General features: G+C 34.9%; 1 long non-coding RNA gene and 1 other non-coding gene across 2 annotated transcripts; both read right to left on the reverse strand.

Moving 5' to 3' along the window:
• Window positions 1-959: 959 nt before the first annotated feature.
• On the reverse strand, window positions 960-1031 carry Trnaa-ugc (transfer RNA alanine (anticodon UGC)). Its single transcript has one exon. It is a non-coding gene; the product is annotated as a tRNA-Ala (tRNA).
• Window positions 1032-6156: 5125 nt separating this feature from the next.
• LOC149775487 (uncharacterized) lies at window positions 6157-19302 on the reverse strand. Its single transcript, XR_016416452.1, has 6 exons — window positions 19124-19302; window positions 16599-16748; window positions 14074-14223; window positions 11548-11697; window positions 9022-9171; window positions 6157-6646 (listed from the first exon to the last, which is right to left on the reverse strand). It is a non-coding gene; the product is annotated as an uncharacterized LOC149775487 (long non-coding RNA).
• Window positions 19303-19577: the final 275 nt, after the last annotated feature.

A 19577-nucleotide genomic window follows, 5' to 3' on the forward strand; every position in this document is an offset into this window, starting at 1 on the left:
TGAAATAATACATGGGATTTAATAATTCTGAAACCAGGGAAATTTCAGTTTCAAAAACAAAGATTTCTGATATATTTTAGGGCAATTCATATCCCAATGACGAGCTCTCAGTTTCCTGTTACGAGTCTATGCTCTTAAAAAAAGAAAAGGAAAAGAGTGAAGACAACCAGCTTTGCAAAGGTTAACAAATAATTTTTTCCCTAGAATACAAAGTAAAAAATGAGAAAGGTGTTTTACAAATTGAATCCAAAAGTTATCCAAGAATTAAAGACAAAAGTCATAGAAACAAAAAGTCCTCAATTAATCTCAGTGCAAGTCCCAAGGAAATTTAAAAGTGAAGGCAATGATGTATATGTCATGACCTGCTTTGTATTTCTTTGCCAACAGTCTCGTGTTGAATCACATAAATATAATTCCTGATGATAATTCTGTATCACTTCGAATGAATGTCTTTATCCAATAATTTTATCAGAGCTTTTTGGTATTTCCAGAGAAAAGAATTAATTGAATCCAAATATATGAATGCAAAAAGAAGCCTAAACTGGCCGAAATATAAGAGAACTTCAAATGCCAGATGTTAAAGCACAACTGGTAAAATTCTGACAGTCACAAGATACCATAGTTGTCTGTTTAACCGCAGGACACAACGTAGTATATTCTAACAACAACCGTTACATAACGTACATCTCTTCCTGACGGCTCCGAAATTCTTACACCATATCAATGTCGTTCTTTCCGCCCATTAGGAACAAAGACATAAATAATTTGGTCTGTATGTCATTACATTATTGACTTGCTTTGTGCTTTTGAGCTACAATATTAAGGCAGGTCACCATTAGGTCTTTCATTATTATTTCACATTTCTGAAAAGAAATCAGCTAATGAATGTTGGGGTTGTTCAATGAACATTTGCTAGTAAAATGCATAAAAAAGATCTTAAAAAGCAAAATCAATTATCGTGGAGATGCCGTGTCTCGAACCCGGGGCCTTTCGCATGCAAAGCGAACGCTCTACCGCTGAGCTACATCTCCGACTCATTTTCCCTTTAGAATCATCCCTGCGCTACATTGATATTTTCATAATATTTGTTCTATAATCAATTACGATTTTTTTTACAGCAATATTAGTTGTCTTAACATCGAATTCTGATCAAATTTGGGTTAGGATAAAAGTTAAGGTTAAGACTATTTAATCTCGCTTTCTTTTACGATATGGCGATTTTCAAAGCTTTTCTACAAAGCGCCACCAAACGGTGCTCGACTCGAGCTTGATGTTGGACAAAATACAATGATCGGAAGGAAACAAATCGTACAGAGCGATAAAAATACTTCAGGTTAAACCCAAAAACCATTCCGAAATAGGACCTTGTCTATCATACTATAGAAGAGAGTGGGTAATTAACTTCCAAATACTACGTTCCACCCATGACCCTAGATTTCCTGCTGCTATTGCCGTCTATAAAGGCACACGATCTTACGCTATGATATTATGTTTCTCCTTAGCTATGTTTCTATTCATCAAACCATCGTTGACGTTTCTGCGTTTCACCAAACTGAAGCTACGGGCTCTGAAACTTGTGAATTTCCCGACTTGTGCCTGCAGGGACAACGTTACGCTCAGGTGAAAACCGGTGAAAAGAGCTCCATATACCATGTGTGCGACTCGACGATACATCCATCTTTAATTACAGAACAGTGCTCGATTCTAAAGTAAGTTTTTTTTTTAACATTAACTCGATCCAACTTTAGGAGTCCTGTTCCATGGAATATTTAAACATTGTCTTCTTCACTCAACACTTGTCGCATACAAGTGACTCTCATTTTCGAAACATGTACACTATGCGGCACACACGTCAACGAAATATGAAAAATTGGAGAAATAAATATGTCAGTCATTATCTAACGTACGATCACTAAAATAATAATAATTGTATTACATCAAATAATAATTTCCAAAATTACGTAAGTAACTACTATTTTCTCTTGCAAATTCGACATGAATTTGTCCACTTTCATTTTATAATTCCTGAATTTTTGCCGATAAGCCATAGGGACTAATGCATAACCCTTTAAGATGTATTATTTCACCAGATCATAGGAAGCGCTTTTCTATACTGTCAGGGAAGCACCGATGTCTCGGTCTTTCCTGAAAAGTGCAGTCTGTAATAATCGACTCAAATGTTCCGTTGGCCATTTCGAATTTTTCAGCAATTTTTTCAACATGTGGAAAATATTTGTTTACTTCTTTCTCTTTAAAAGGGAAAACTAACCTAATATTCTTAGTAACATGAAAGCTTGAATTTGTTTGTAAATTGGTGATGTGCTTTTCATTTGTCAGCTCCAATTCTCTTGATCTAAATTGAAATTCTCTTTCTTCTTTTCTTTTTTGCATTTGCATTTGCATATGTCTCTCTCTCTCTCTCCTCTTTTTCTAATTGATTTGATTCATATCTCTCTCTCTCTCTCTCTCTCTCTCTCTCTCTCTCACTAACAACACTTGTTTCTCTTCTTTCTGTAACTGCATTTGTTTCTCTCTCCCCTCCTTCTCCAACTGTAAATGCATTGGTTTTCTTCTTTGTATAACTTCATTTGTATTTCTCTCTCATCTTTCTCCAATTGCAACTGTATTCTCCTCTCATTCTCCTCTTTATCTAATTGAGAAAGGTGTTTTACAATTTGAATCCAAAAGTAATCCAAGAATTAAAGACAAAAGTCATAGTAACAAAAAGTCCTCAATTAATCTCAGTGCTAGTCCCAAGGAAATTTAAAAGTGAAGGCAATGATGTATCTGTTATGACCTTTTAAGTACTCATTTGTCAACAGTCTCTTTTTGAATCACATAAATTTTATTCCAGATGTTACTTCTGTATCACTTCGAATGAATGTCTTTATCCAATAATTTTATCAGAGCCCTTTTGTATTTCCAGAGAAAAGAATTAATTGAATCCAATAATTTGAATGCAAAAAGAAGCCTAATCTGGCCAAAATATAAGAGAACTTCAAATGCCAGATGTTAAAGCACAACTGGTAAAATTATGACAGTCACAAGATACCATAGTTGTCAGGTTAACCGCAGGACACAACGTAGTATTTTCGAAAAACAACCATTACATAAGGTACATCTCGGCCTTTTGGCTCCGAAATTCTTACATCGTATCAATGTCGTTCTTTCAGCCCGTTAGGAACAAAGACATAAATAATTTGGTGTGTATATCATTACATTATTGACTTGGTTTGTGTTTTTGAGCTACAATATTAAGGCAGGTGACCATTAGATCTTTCATCAGTATTTCACATCTCTCTGTCTCTCTGAAAAGAAATTATGTCCGCGTGACGGCAAATTCGTGCGATTTAAATTAAAATCATTTAAAAAACAAAACAACTTAATACGCTATCATGCTGAAAAGTGCAGTCTGTAATAATGGACTCGAATGTTCCGTTGGCCATTTCGAATTTTTCAACAATTTTTTTAAAATGTGGCAAATATTTGTCTACTTCTTTCTCTCTAAAAGGGATAACTAACCTAATATTCTTATGCTATCAGAAAAATTTCCTTGTGAGGAATCTTCAAAGAAAGTTTCAACCAGTGTTTGAAATTTCTCATCAGTTGTGACCATTCAGAGAAATATTTTAGGTTGTTTTTACAGACTAATGTCATTTCTTGTTTCTATTTGGGGTAGTATCTAAAGTACGAATTATGTTCTGCCTGGCAAGTCACACAAGATAATTTATTTGAGCAGGGCATTCCACCGTGATCTGGGACAGGCTGGTTTGATCTTTGTGGGTTCATTTTTTTTTATTTTTTTTTTTTTTTGGAGGTGGGTAAAGAATGAACAAGCCGCGAATGACACGTCAGAAGAAAATATATTGAAATGAATAGTTAATTGATAGATAGGTCGTGCCGTGAATGGTACGATATACCCAACATATCGCAAAGGCAATAAATGTATGATGATGACAATTAGTCAAAGCCCGGGGTTGTATGGTATCACAGGGGCTTGTATCGTTGCTTACAATTTACCTGTCTTACACAAAGGGGCTTGTATCGTTGCTTATAATTTACCTGTCTTATATGTACTATACAATAAATACTTACGCATTGCAGTTAAATTATAAGCAACGATAAAAGCCCCTTTGGTGGTTTCGCGGGTCGTAAAATTAGCGATCGGCTAATGCATTCAATTTCCATCTGTGCTCGGTTGATTGCATGAAACGACCGATAAACAGACACCATTGACATGCCAGGCTATACAAGGGGGATCACTCTGATACAGCGGTAATACCAACAAGAAGACAAGGTGGCATTTACATGTCATAATGTTCGGAACTTGATGTGAATTTTGCACCCTATATAAATAAACTTGAAACGAACGTTCCCTTTAAGCTGCGCGAGTGGCCGCACAGCTGCTCAGACATTCCCGCGAATCGCAATCGACGAAGATCTAAAGACTTTGCTCAAGTCACCGTAAGGTCTCACTGGACAGTTTATCTGGTGAATTTTTATCCAACAATGACCAATTACTGAAAAATGAGAATACCTTTACACTGAAGATACAAATAAAAACAAACTAACGATTTTTTGTAGAAAGCATACATGTGAGATTTTGACTGCAGTAATCAGGTTAATTCCTGATGCAACCGGTGTTTTTAAACTGAGCCAACACTGCCACCAACCCCTAAATTTTTCATTCATTTTTGACAAGAAATAGCTATATTGAATATTTTCCTGTGACAAGGAAGCTAAAAGAATCATTATGTGCCTTATGCATGAATAAAGTTCACTAGTACTATAACAAATTAGCATACTTTTCATCACCCCTCAACCATCTAGATTTTTATATATTTACCTCTGTAGCAGACACACGTAACTACGTAAGCCAAGTTGGCAGCTCATTTGCAGCCCAAGTTACGCATTTGATCTCCAATTCTCATCTAAGGGGGCAGGGTCCAGTTTTTATGTACAAATTTAATGCCGCAATCAGTGACCTAGTATAAAAAATCATAAAAAATCAAATACACAAGTGAGGTCAAAAAGGTCCATATTTTTAGATACCTGTATTAAAACAGAGCATAAGAATAGTATTCACTTGACCAGAGAAGTCAATGGCAGTTCATAGCAGAAGAGGTTTATGCACCCCAACCCCTATTTTATACCTGCATTTTTCACATCCAAATGCCATTTTTGACAGCATGTAGTACTCACAGTGCAAACGCAAACCCTTTCCCTGGACGAAACTTTTGAAAAACATTGTCTACTAAATAGTTTGATGCAATTCAGAATAGTTGTCATCCAAGCCGTTTTTGAGATACTCGGCTTGCCTTGAACCCACGTGTCTACTGCTATGGGAGGCTAGCTCTTCTTCCTAGCCAACTATTGGTATTTCACTATCAACATACTGCAGAGCAACTATGGAAGGTGTACATGACTGACATCAATTTCAAGAACAACACAAGCCCAAAACACCTAGTTCACAAATATATCCATATCTATAAATAGTAAACAATAATAGCTGAAAAAGTCACACCATAGCCTTAAGTTAAGAAATTTGCCAGGGGCCAAATTACGAAACTGGACCCTGCCACCTTAAGGGTTTGGCTCAAAATGGCTTATGTCAAAAGTTGTGTACATATCACATATTTAGACATTATCTAGTACAATGGTATAAAGGAAAACTTTTTGTGCACAAAACTAAAAATGGTATTATGCTTTTAAAAAAGTTACCTCTTTGCGGCAAAAAGCACTGCATTATTTACATTGTGAATTATGACTGACTGCATTTCTTGAAAGATTTCAAATTGTTTGCAACCTACAATGCTCTTGGTCTTTGTTTACCACCATAGCATCAGTACAAAATCAAAATTCCTTTACAATGTTTCATGAATGTCAGGAAGAGATCTGGAAGTTATACATTTTAGGAGGGAATAACAGAAATGCTATGTTAGGTGTCAGTGACAGAAGTGAAAAGTTTCTCTAAACTCTTCTAGCAAACTTAAAGAAATCACACATTTAAGTAAATCATGAACTTTAGAAGTACTCTTAGACTGATATAAAAGAAGTGGTTCCTAACTTTTCATTATCATTCTGGAGATGCTAATAGCAACATCAGTGTTGTGTGAGTGTATATTGGGGGGGGGGTAATCGCAACACAAGTCTAGCTAGTCTGGAAAAGTCAAAGTTTAATCAATTAACATTAGACAATGCTGGAATATTGATATACTGATGTGTAGGACCCTAAAACTTACAAGGAGTGACATATCAAATAAATTCATTGATACATAGCCAATGAAATTGACCATACATATACAAATTACTCAATACAGTTTAACAGAGAAATTTCTTCTCAGACACTAATTTACTTACAACTGACTTTAATGTTTTCTGGAGTTTACAAAATCATAGTAAATAATAAGATAAGGTATAGAACAAATATTTATAGTGGAAAATCCAGTTCAAGGTAAAAAGCATATCACCGGCTTGGCTTTTGATAAGCACGTACCATAAAACAACTGCAGAAGCTAAGTCTGTCCGTCAAAGTCACTCTCTTGTGCACTTAGATCAGAATGACTATCTGGATGAGATTGAAGCTATTGTTTCTTTCAGCATGACTAACTGATTAATCCTAATCTCTCACTATGCAAACTGACACCTGCAAAAAGAAAAGAAACAAGTGATACTGATGTACTTTTAACATTCAGTGAAAACATAAGACTTTCAGAGGAGAAACTGTATGTGCATTGTCAAATGCATGAAGCTGCCACTTAATTTTAAGCTTTTCCCCCTTTGTTAACTGAACCTAGAAATTTCAAGATATATACATAACACTGAAACATTTTCTACTATCACCCAAGTGTGAGATATGAATCTCTTATGTCAACTTCAGAGTGGGGTCATGAAGGTAGAAACTATGTCGGTGTGCTAAAACTTTCATTCTTCTCACCAAAATATACCAAGTAATATGCCATATGCATCATTATTTCTAAGACTATTCCACTGGTGACATTCAATATTCACAACAGTATGTTTATGTATGATTCCTCTGAATTCTATCTGCTCCTGTGGAGTTAAATTACTTTAAAGAATACATGTTGACATGCTATGCAATTGTTTAGGTGTGTCTGTATTGAAATGTGAATAGTATTCATAAAAATAGAGGTGCAAAACCTTGACAGCTACAGAAAGTGCAAGACTATACATTATGGTTACCATTTTGTTCTCATATTTAGTAAGTTATATCCAAAATATGCTACTTTGTCATGATGTAAACAGTCCTCACATGGAGGTACAAAACACAGTTACCTCCCTCTCCAAAGAGCATCACACACAACACTATGTAATATATGGAAAAAGGAAGGAGATATAATAAAGCTAATGCATAAAAATTATTTAAATATACACAAAGAAACAGAAAAGTGTAATAGATGTGGCTGACTGCACCATCAAAAAATGATCAATTTTCCTTAAGGGGGCAGGGTCCAGTTTTTATGTACAAATTTAATGCCGCAATCAGTGACCTAGTATAAAAAATCATAAAAAATCAAATACACAAGTGAGGTCAAAAAGGTCCATATTTTTAGATACCTGTATTAAAACAGAGCATAAGAATAGTATTCACTTGACCAGAGAAGTCAATGGCAGTTCATAGCAGAAGAGGTTTATGCACCCCAACCCCTATTTTATACCTGCATTTTTCACATCCAAATGCCATTTTTGACAGCATGTAGTACTCACAGTGCAAACGCAAACCCTTTCCCTGGACGAAACTTTTGAAAAACATTGTCTACTAAATAGTTTGATGCAATTCAGAATAGTTGTCATCCAAGCCGTTTTTGAGATACTCGGCTTGCCTTGAACCCACGTGTCTACTGCTATGGGAGGCTAGCTCTTCTTCCTAGCCAACTATTGGTATTTCACTATCAACATACTGCAGAGCAACTATGGAAGGTGTACATGACTGACATCAATTTCAAGAACAACACAAGCCCAAAACACCTAGTTCACAAATATATCCATATCTATAAATAGTAAACAATAATAGCTGAAAAAGTCACACCATAGCCTTAAGTTAAGAAATTTGCCAGGGGCCAAATTACGAAACTGGACCCTGCCACCTTAAGGGTTTGGCTCAAAATGGCTTATGTCAAAAGTTGTGTACATATCACATATTTAGACATTATCTAGTACAATGGTATAAAGGAAAACTTTTTGTGCACAAAACTAAAAATGGTATTATGCTTTTAAAAAAGTTACCTCTTTGCGGCAAAAAGCACTGCATTATTTACATTGTGAATTATGACTGACTGCATTTCTTGAAAGATTTCAAATTGTTTGCAACCTACAATGCTCTTGGTCTTTGTTTACCACCATAGCATCAGTACAAAATCAAAATTCCTTTACAATGTTTCATGAATGTCAGGAAGAGATCTGGAAGTTATACATTTTAGGAGGGAATAACAGAAATGCTATGTTAGGTGTCAGTGACAGAAGTGAAAAGTTTCTCTAAACTCTTCTAGCAAACTTAAAGAAATCACACATTTAAGTAAATCATGAACTTTAGAAGTACTCTTAGACTGATATAAAAGAAGTGGTTCCTAACTTTTCATTATCATTCTGGAGATGCTAATAGCAACATCAGTGTTGTGTGAGTGTATATTGGGGGGGGGTAATCGCAACACAAGTCTAGCTAGTCTGGAAAAGTCAAAGTTTAATCAATTAACATTAGACAATGCTGGAATATTGATATACTGATGTGTAGGACCCTAAAACTTACAAGGAGTGACATATCAAATAAATTCATTGATACATAGCCAATGAAATTGACCATACATATACAAATTACTCAATACAGTTTAACAGAGAAATTTCTTCTCAGACACTAATTTACTTACAACTGACTTTAATGTTTTCTGGAGTTTACAAAATCATAGTAAATAATAAGATAAGGTATAGAACAAATATTTATAGTGGAAAATCCAGTTCAAGGTAAAAAGCATATCACCGGCTTGGCTTTTGATAAGCACGTACCATAAAACAACTGCAGAAGCTAAGTCTGTCCGTCAAAGTCACTCTCTTGTGCACTTAGATCAGAATGACTATCTGGATGAGATTGAAGCTATTGTTTCTTTCAGCATGACTAACTGATTAATCCTAATCTCTCACTATGCAAACTGACACCTGCAAAAAGAAAAGAAACAAGTGATACTGATGTACTTTTAACATTCAGTGAAAACATAAGACTTTCAGAGGAGAAACTGTATGTGCATTGTCAAATGCATGAAGCTGCCACTTAATTTTAAGCTTTTCCCCCTTTGTTAACTGAACCTAGAAATTTCAAGATATATACATAACACTGAAACATTTTCTACTATCACCCAAGTGTGAGATATGAATCTCTTATGTCAACTTCAGAGTGGGGTCATGAAGGTAGAAACTATGTCGGTGTGCTAAAACTTTCATTCTTCTCACCAAAATATACCAAGTAATATGCCATATGCATCATTATTTCTAAGACTATTCCACTGGTGACATTCAATATTCACAACAGTATGTTTATGTATGATTCCTCTGAATTCTATCTGCTCCTGTGGAGTTAAATTACTTTAAAGAATACATGTTGACATGCTATGCAATTGTTTAGGTGTGTCTGTATTGAAATGTGAATAGTATTCATAAAAATAGAGGTGCAAAACCTTGACAGCTACAGAAAGTGCAAGACTATACATTATGGTTACCATTTTGTTCTCATATTTAGTAAGTTATATCCAAAATATGCTACTTTGTCATGATGTAAACAGTCCTCACATGGAGGTACAAAACACAGTTACCTCCCTCTCCAAAGAGCATCACACACAACACTATGTAATATATGGAAAAAGGAAGGAGATATAATAAAGCTAATGCATAAAAATTATTTAAATATACACAAAGAAACAGAAAAGTGTAATAGATGTGGCTGACTGCACCATCAAAAAATGATCAATTTTCCTTAAGGGGGCAGGGTCCAGTTTTTATGTACAAATTTAATGCCGCAATCAGTGACCTAGTATAAAAAATCATAAAAAATCAAATACACAAGTGAGGTCAAAAAGGTCCATATTTTTAGATACCTGTATTAAAACAGAGCATAAGAATAGTATTCACTTGACCAGAGAAGTCAATGGCAGTTCATAGCAGAAGAGGTTTATGCACCCCAACCCCTATTTTATACCTGCATTTTTCACATCCAAATGCCATTTTTGACAGCATGTAGTACTCACAGTGCAAACGCAAACCCTTTCCCTGGACGAAACTTTTGAAAAACATTGTCTACTAAATAGTTTGATGCAATTCAGAATAGTTGTCATCCAAGCCGTTTTTGAGATACTCGGCTTGCCTTGAACCCACGTGTCTACTGCTATGGGAGGCTAGCTCTTCTTCCTAGCCAACTATTGGTATTTCACTATCAACATACTGCAGAGCAACTATGGAAGGTGTACATGACTGACATCAATTTCAAGAACAACACAAGCCCAAAACACCTAGTTCACAAATATATCCATATCTATAAATAGTAAACAATAATAGCTGAAAAAGTCACACCATAGCCTTAAGTTAAGAAATTTGCCAGGGGCCAAATTACGAAACTGGACCCTGCCACCTTAAGGGTTTGGCTCAAAATGGCTTATGTCAAAAGTTGTGTACATATCACATATTTAGACATTATCTAGTACAATGGTATAAAGGAAAACTTTTTGTGCACAAAACTAAAAATGGTATTATGCTTTTAAAAAAGTTACCTCTTTGCGGCAAAAAGCACTGCATTATTTACATTGTGAATTATGACTGACTGCATTTCTTGAAAGATTTCAAATTGTTTGCAACCTACAATGCTCTTGGTCTTTGTTTACCACCATAGCATCAGTACAAAATCAAAATTCCTTTACAATGTTTCATGAATGTCAGGAAGAGATCTGGAAGTTATACATTTTAGGAGGGAATAACAGAAATGCTATGTTAGGTGTCAGTGACAGAAGTGAAAAGTTTCTCTAAACTCTTCTAGCAAACTTAAAGAAATCACACATTTAAGTAAATCATGAACTTTAGAAGTACTCTTAGACTGATATAAAAGAAGTGGTTCCTAACTTTTCATTATCATTCTGGAGATGCTAATAGCAACATCAGTGTTGTGTGAGTGTATATTGGGGGGGGGGTAATCGCAACACAAGTCTAGCTAGTCTGGAAAAGTCAAAGTTTAATCAATTAACATTAGACAATGCTGGAATATTGATATACTGATGTGTAGGACCCTAAAACTTACAAGGAGTGACATATCAAATAAATTCATTGATACATAGCCAATGAAATTGACCATACATATACAAATTACTCAATACAGTTTAACAGAGAAATTTCTTCTCAGACACTAATTTACTTACAACTGACTTTAATGTTTTCTGGAGTTTACAAAATCATAGTAAATAATAAGATAAGGTATAGAACAAATATTTATAGTGGAAAATCCAGTTCAAGGTAAAAAGCATATCACCGGCTTGGCTTTTGATAAGCACGTACCATAAAACAACTGCAGAAGCTAAGTCTGTCCGTCAAAGTCACTCTCTTGTGCACTTAGATCAGAATGACTATCTGGATGAGATTGAAGCTATTGTTTCTTTCAGCATGACTAACTGATTAATCCTAATCTCTCACTATGCAAACTGACACCTGCAAAAAGAAAAGAAACAAGTGATACTGATGTACTTTTAACATTCAGTGAAAACATAAGACTTTCAGAGGAGAAACTGTATGTGCATTGTCAAATGCATGAAGCTGCCACTTAATTTTAAGCTTTTCCCCCTTTGTTAACTGAACCTAGAAATTTCAAGATATATACATAACACTGAAACATTTTCTACTATCACCCAAGTGTGAGATATGAATCTCTTATGTCAACTTCAGAGTGGGGTCATGAAGGTAGAAACTATGTCGGTGTGCTAAAACTTTCATTCTTCTCACCAAAATATACCAAGTAATATGCCATATGCATCATTATTTCTAAGACTATTCCACTGGTGACATTCAATATTCACAACAGTATGTTTATGTATGATTCCTCTGAATTCTATCTGCTCCTGTGGAGTTAAATTACTTTAAAGAATACATGTTGACATGCTATGCAATTGTTTAGGTGTGTCTGTATTGAAATGTGAATAGTATTCATAAAAATAGAGGTGCAAAACCTTGACAGCTACAGAAAGTGCAAGACTATACATTATGGTTACCATTTTGTTCTCATATTTAGTAAGTTATATCCAAAATATGCTACTTTGTCATGATGTAAACAGTCCTCACATGGAGGTACAAAACACAGTTACCTCCCTCTCCAAAGAGCATCACACACAACACTATGTAATATATGGAAAAAGGAAGGAGATATAATAAAGCTAATGCATAAAAATTATTTAAATATACACAAAGAAACAGAAAAGTGTAATAGATGTGGCTGACTGCACCATCAAAAAATGATCAATTTTCCTTAAGGGGGCAGGGTCCAGTTTTTATGTACAAATTTAATGCCGCAATCAGTGACCTAGTATAAAAAATCATAAAAAATCAAATACACAAGTGAGGTCAAAAAGGTCCATATTTTTAGATACCTGTATTAAAACAGAGCATAAGAATAGTATTCACTTGACCAGAGAAGTCAATGGCAGTTCATAGCAGAAGAGGTTTATGCACCCCAACCCCTATTTTATACCTGCATTTTTCACATCCAAATGCCATTTTTGACAGCATGTAGTACTCACAGTGCAAACGCAAACCCTTTCCCTGGACGAAACTTTTGAAAAACATTGTCTACTAAATAGTTTGATGCAATTCAGAATAGTTGTCATCCAAGCCGTTTTTGAGATACTCGGCTTGCCTTGAACCCACGTGTCTACTGCTATGGGAGGCTAGCTCTTCTTCCTAGCCAACTATTGGTATTTCACTATCAACATACTGCAGAGCAACTATGGAAGGTGTACATGACTGACATCAATTTCAAGAACAACACAAGCCCAAAACACCTAGTTCACAAATATATCCATATCTATAAATAGTAAACAATAATAGCTGAAAAAGTCACACCATAGCCTTAAGTTAAGAAATTTGCCAGGGGCCAAATTACGAAACTGGACCCTGCCACCTTAAGGGTTTGGCTCAAAATGGCTTATGTCAAAAGTTGTGTACATATCACATATTTAGACATTATCTAGTACAATGGTATAAAGGAAAACTTTTTGTGCACAAAACTAAAAATGGTATTATGCTTTTAAAAAAGTTACCTCTTTGCGGCAAAAAGCACTGCATTATTTACATTGTGAATTATGACTGACTGCATTTCTTGAAAGATTTCAAATTGTTTGCAACCTACAATGCTCTTGGTCTTTGTTTACCACCATAGCATCAGTACAAAATCAAAATTCCTTTACAATGTTTCATGAATGTCAGGAAGAGATCTGGAAGTTATACATTTTAGGAGGGAATAACAGAAATGCTATGTTAGGTGTCAGTGACAGAAGTGAAAAGTTTCTCTAAACTCTTCTAGCAAACTTAAAGAAATCACACATTTAAGTAAATCATGAACTTTAGAAGTACTCTTAGACTGATATAAAAGAAGTGGTTCCTAACTTTTCATTATCATTCTGGAGATGCTAATAGCAACATCAGTGTTGTGTGAGTGTATATTGGGGGGGGGGTAATCGCAACACAAGTCTAGCTAGTCTGGAAAAGTCAAAGTTTAATCAATTAACATTAGACAATGCTGGAATATTGATATACTGATGTGTAGGACCCTAAAACTTACAAGGAGTGACATATCAAATAAATTCATTGATACATAGCCAATGAAATTGACCATACATATACAAATTACTCAATACAGTTTAACAGAGAAATTTCTTCTCAGACACTAATTTACTTACAACTGACTTTAATGTTTTCTGGAGTTTACAAAATCATAGTAAATAATAAGATAAGGTATAGAACAAATATTTATAGTGGAAAATCCAGTTCAAGGTAAAAAGCATATCACCGGCTTGGCTTTTGATAAGCACGTACCATAAAACAACTGCAGAAGCTAAGTCTGTCCGTCAAAGTCACTCTCTTGTGCACTTAGATCAGAATGACTATCTGGATGAGATTGAAGCTATTGTTTCTTTCAGCATGACTAACTGATTAATCCTAATCTCTCACTATGCAAACTGACACCTGCAAAAAGAAAAGAAACAAGTGATACTGATGTACTTTTAACATTCAGTGAAAACATAAGACTTTCAGAGGAGAAACTGTATGTGCATTGTCAAATGCATGAAGCTGCCACTTAATTTTAAGCTTCTCCCCCTTTGTTAACTGAACCTAGAAATTTCAAGATATATACATAACACTGAAACATTTTCTACTATCACCCAAGTGTGAGATATGAATCTCTTATGTCAACTTCAGAGTGGGGTCATGAAGGTAGAAACTATGTCGGTGTGCTAAAACTTTCATTCTTCTCACCAAAATATACCAAGTAATATGCCATATGCATCATTATTTCTAAGACTATTCCACTGGTGACATTCAATATTCACAACAGTATGTTTATGTATGATTCCTCTGAATTCTATCTGCTCCTGTGGAGTTAAATTACTTTAAAGAATACATGTTGACATGCTATGCAATTGTTTAGGTGTGTCTGTATTGAAATGTGAATAGTATTCATAAAAATAGAGGTGCAAAACCTTGACAGCTACAGAAAGTGCAAGACTATACATTATGGTTACCATTTTGTTCTCATATTTAGTAAGTTATATCCAAAATATGCTACTTTGTCATGATGTAAACAGTCCTCACATGGAGGTACAAAACACAGTTACCTCCCTCTCCAAAGAGCATCACACACAACACTATGTAATATATGGAAAAAGGAAGGAGATATAATAAAGCTAATGCATAAAAATTATTTAAATATACACAAAGAAACAGAAAAGTGTAATAGATGTGGCTGACTGCACCATCAAAAAATGATCAATTTTCCTTAAGGGGGCAGGGTCCAGTTTTTATGTACAAATTTAATGCCGCAATCAGTGACCTAGTATAAAAAATCATAAAAAATCAAATACACAAGTGAGGTCAAAAAGGTCCATATTTTTAGATACCTGTATTAAAACAGAGCATAAGAATAGTATTCACTTGACCAGAGAAGTCAATGGCAGTTCATAGCAGAAGAGGTTTATGCACCCCAACCCCTATTTTATACCTGCATTTTTCACATCCAAATGCCATTTTTGACAGCATGTAGTACTCACAGTGCAAACGCAAACCCTTTCCCTGGACGAAACTTTTGAAAAACATTGTCTACTAAATAGTTTGATGCAATTCAGAATAGTTGTCATCCAAGCCGTTTTTGAGATACTCGGCTTGCCTTGAACCCACGTGTCTACTGCTATGGGAGGCTAGCTCTTCTTCCTAGCCAACTATTGGTATTTCACTATCAACATACTGCAGAGCAACTATGGAAGGTGTACATGACTGACATCAATTTCAAGAACAACACAAGCCCAAAACACCTAGTTCACAAATATATCCATATCTATAAATAGTAAACAATAATAGCTGAAAAAGTCACACCATAGCCTTAAGTTAAGAAATTTGCCAGGGGCCAAATTACGAAACTGGACCCTGCCACCTTAAGGGTTTGGCTCAAAATGGCTTATGTCAAAAGTTGTGTACATATCACATATTTAGACATTATCTAGTACAATGGTATAAAGGAAAACTTTTTGTGCACAAAACTAAAAATGGTATTATGCTTTTAAAAAAGTTACCTCTTTGCGGCAAAAAGCACTGCATTATTTACATTGTGAATTATGACTGACTGCATTTCTTGAAAGATTTCAAATTGTTTGCAACCTACAATGCTCTTGGTCTTTGTTTACCACCATAGCATCAGTACAAAATCAAAATTCCTTTACAATGTTTCATGAATGTCAGGAAGAGATCTGGAAGTTATACATTTTAGGAGGGAATAACAGAAATGCTATGTTAGGTGTCAGTGACAGAAGTGAAAAGTTTCTCTAAACTCTTCTAGCAAACTTAAAGAAATCACACATTTAAGTAAATCATGAACTTTAGAAGTACTCTTAGACTGATATAAAAGAAGTGGTTCCTAACTTTTCATTATCATTCTGGAGATGCTAATAGCAACATCAGTGTTGTGTGAGTGTATATTGGGGGGGGGTAATCGCAACACAAGTCTAGCTAGTCTGGAAAAGTCAAAGTTTAATCAATTAACATTAGACAATGCTGGAATATTGATATACTGATGTGTAGGACCCTAAAACTTACAAGGAGTGACATATCAAATAAATTCATTGATACATAGCCAATGAAATTGACCATACATATACAAATTACTCAATACAGTTTAACAGAGAAATTTCTTCTCAGACACTAATTTACTTACAACTGACTTTAATGTTTTCTGGAGTTTACAAAATCATAGTAAATAATAAGATAAGGTATAGAACAAATATTTATAGTGGAAAATCCAGTTCAAGGTAAAAAGCATATCACCGGCTTGGCTTTTGATAAGCACGTACCATAAAACAACTGCAGAAGCTAAGTCTGTCCGTCAAAGTCACTCTCTTGTGCACTTAGATCAGAATGACTATCTGGATGAGATTGAAGCTATTGTTTCTTTCAGCATGACTAACTGATTAATCCTAATCTCTCACTATGCAAACTGACACCTGCAAAAAGAAAAGAAACAAGTGATACTGATGTACTTTTAACATTCAGTGAAAACATAAGACTTTCAGAGGAGAAACTGTATGTGCATTGTCAAATGCATGAAGCTGCCACTTAATTTTAAGCTTTTCCCCCTTTGTTAACTGAACCTAGAAATTTCAAGATATATACATAACACTGAAACATTTTCTACTATCACCCAAGTGTGAGATATGAATCTCTTATGTCAACTTCAGAGTGGGGTCATGAAGGTAGAAACTATGTCGGTGTGCTAAAACTTTCATTCTTCTCACCAAAATATACCAAGTAATATGCCATATGCATCATTATTTCTAAGACTATTCCACTGGTGACATTCAATATTCACAACAGTATGTTTATGTATGATTCCTCTGAATTCTATCTGCTCCTGTGGAGTTAAATTACTTTAAAGAATACATGTTGACATGCTATGCAATTGTTTAGGTGTGTCTGTATTGAAATGTGAATAGTATTCATAAAAATAGAGGTGCAAAACCTTGACAGCTACAGAAAGTGCAAGACTATACATTATGGTTACCATTTTGTTCTCATATTTAGTAAGTTATATCCAAAATATGCTACTTTGTCATGATGTAAACAGTCCTCACATGGAGGTACAAAACACAGTTACCTCCCTCTCCAAAGAGCATCACACACAACACTATGTAATATATGGAAAAAGGAAGGAGATATAATAAAGCTAATGCATAAAAATTATTTAAATATACACAAAGAAACAGAAAAGTGTAATAGATGTGGCTGACTGCACCATCAAAAAATGATCAATTTTCCTTAAGGGGGCAGGGTCCAGTTTTTATGTACAAATTTAATGCCGCAATCAGTGACCTAGTATAAAAAATCATAAAAAATCAAATACACAAGTGAGGTCAAAAAGGTCCATATTTTTAGATACCTGTATTAAAACAGAGCATAAGAATAGTATTCACTTGACCAGAGAAGTCAATGGCAGTTCATAGCAGAAGAGGTTTATGCACCCCAACCCCTATTTTATACCTGCATTTTTCACATCCAAATGCCATTTTTGACAGCATGTAGTACTCACAGTGCAAACGCAAACCCTTTCCCTGGACGAAACTTTTGAAAAACATTGTCTACTAAATAGTTTGATGCAATTCAGAATAGTTGTCATCCAAGCCGTTTTTGAGATACTCGGCTTGCCTTGAACCCACGTGTCTACTGCTATGGGAGGCTAGCTCTTCTTCCTAGCCAACTATTGGTATTTCACTATCAACATACTGCAGAGCAACTATGGAAGGTGTACATGACTGACATCAATTTCAAGAACAACACAAGCCCAAAACACCTAGTTCACAAATATATCCATATCTATAAATAGTAAACAATAATAGCTGAAAAAGTCACACCATAGCCTTAAGTTAAGAAATTTGCCAGGGGCCAAATTACGAAACTGGACCCTGCCACCTTAAGGGTTTGGCTCAAAATGGCTTATGTCAAAAGTTGTGTACATATCACATATTTAGACATTATCTAGTACAATGGTATAAAGGAAAACTTTTTGTGCACAAAACTAAAAATGGTATTATGCTTTTAAAAAAGTTACCTCTTTGCGGCAAAAAGCACTGCATTATTTACATTGTGAATTATGACTGACTGCATTTCTTGAAAGATTTCAAATTGTTTGCAACCTACAATGCTCTTGGTCTTTGTTTACCACCATAGCATCAGTACAAAATCAAAATTCCTTTACAATGTTTCATGAATGTCAGGAAGAGATCTGGAAGTTATACATTTTAGGAGGGAATAACAGAAATGCTATGTTAGGTGTCAGTGACAGAAGTGAAAAGTTTCTCTAAACTCTTCTAGCAAACTTAAAGAAATCACACATTTAAGTAAATCATGAACTTTAGAAGTACTCTTAGACTGATATAAAAGAAGTGGTTCCTAACTTTTCATTATCATTCTGGAGATGCTAATAGCAACATCAGTGTTGTGTGAGTGTATATTGGGGGGGGGTAATCGCAACACAAGTCTAGCTAGTCTGGAAAAGTCAAAGTTTAATCAATTAACATTAGACAATGCTGGAATATTGATATACTGATGTGTAGGACCCTAAAACTTACAAGGAGTGACATATCAAATAAATTCATTGATACATAGCCAATGAAATTGACCATACATATACAAATTACTCAATACAGTTTAACAGAGAAATTTCTTCTCAGACACTAATTTACTTACAACTGACTTTAATGTTTTCTGGAGTTTACAAAATCATAGTAAATAATAAGATAAGGTATAGAACAAATATTTATAGTGGAAAATCCAGTTCAAGGTAAAAAGCATATCACCGGCTTGGCTTTTGATAAGCACGTACCATAAAACAACTGCAGAAGCTAAGTCTGTCCGTCAAAGTCACTCTCTTGTGCACTTAGATCAGAATGACTATCTGGATGAGATTGAAGCTATTGTTTCTTTCAGCATGACTAACTGATTAATCCTAATCTCTCACTATGCAAACTGACACCTGCAAAAAGAAAAGAAACAAGTGATACTGATGTACTTTTAACATTCAGTGAAAACATAAGACTTTCAGAGGAGAAACTGTATGTGCATTGTCAAATGCATGAAGCTGCCACTTAATTTTAAGCTTTTCCCCCTTTGTTAACTGAACCTAGAAATTTCAAGATATATACATAACACTGAAACATTTTCTACTATCACCCAAGTGTGAGATATGAATCTCTTATGTCAACTTCAGAGTGGGGTCATGAAGGTAGAAACTATGTCGGTGTGCTAAAACTTTCATTCTTCTCACCAAAATATACCAA

Source organism: Sinohyriopsis cumingii, chromosome 19, assembly GCF_028554795.1.
Source record: "Sinohyriopsis cumingii isolate HCF-2022 chromosome 19, ASM2855479v2, whole genome shotgun sequence".
In the NCBI taxonomy this organism is placed as follows: domain Eukaryota; kingdom Metazoa; phylum Mollusca; class Bivalvia; order Unionida; family Unionidae; genus Sinohyriopsis; species Sinohyriopsis cumingii.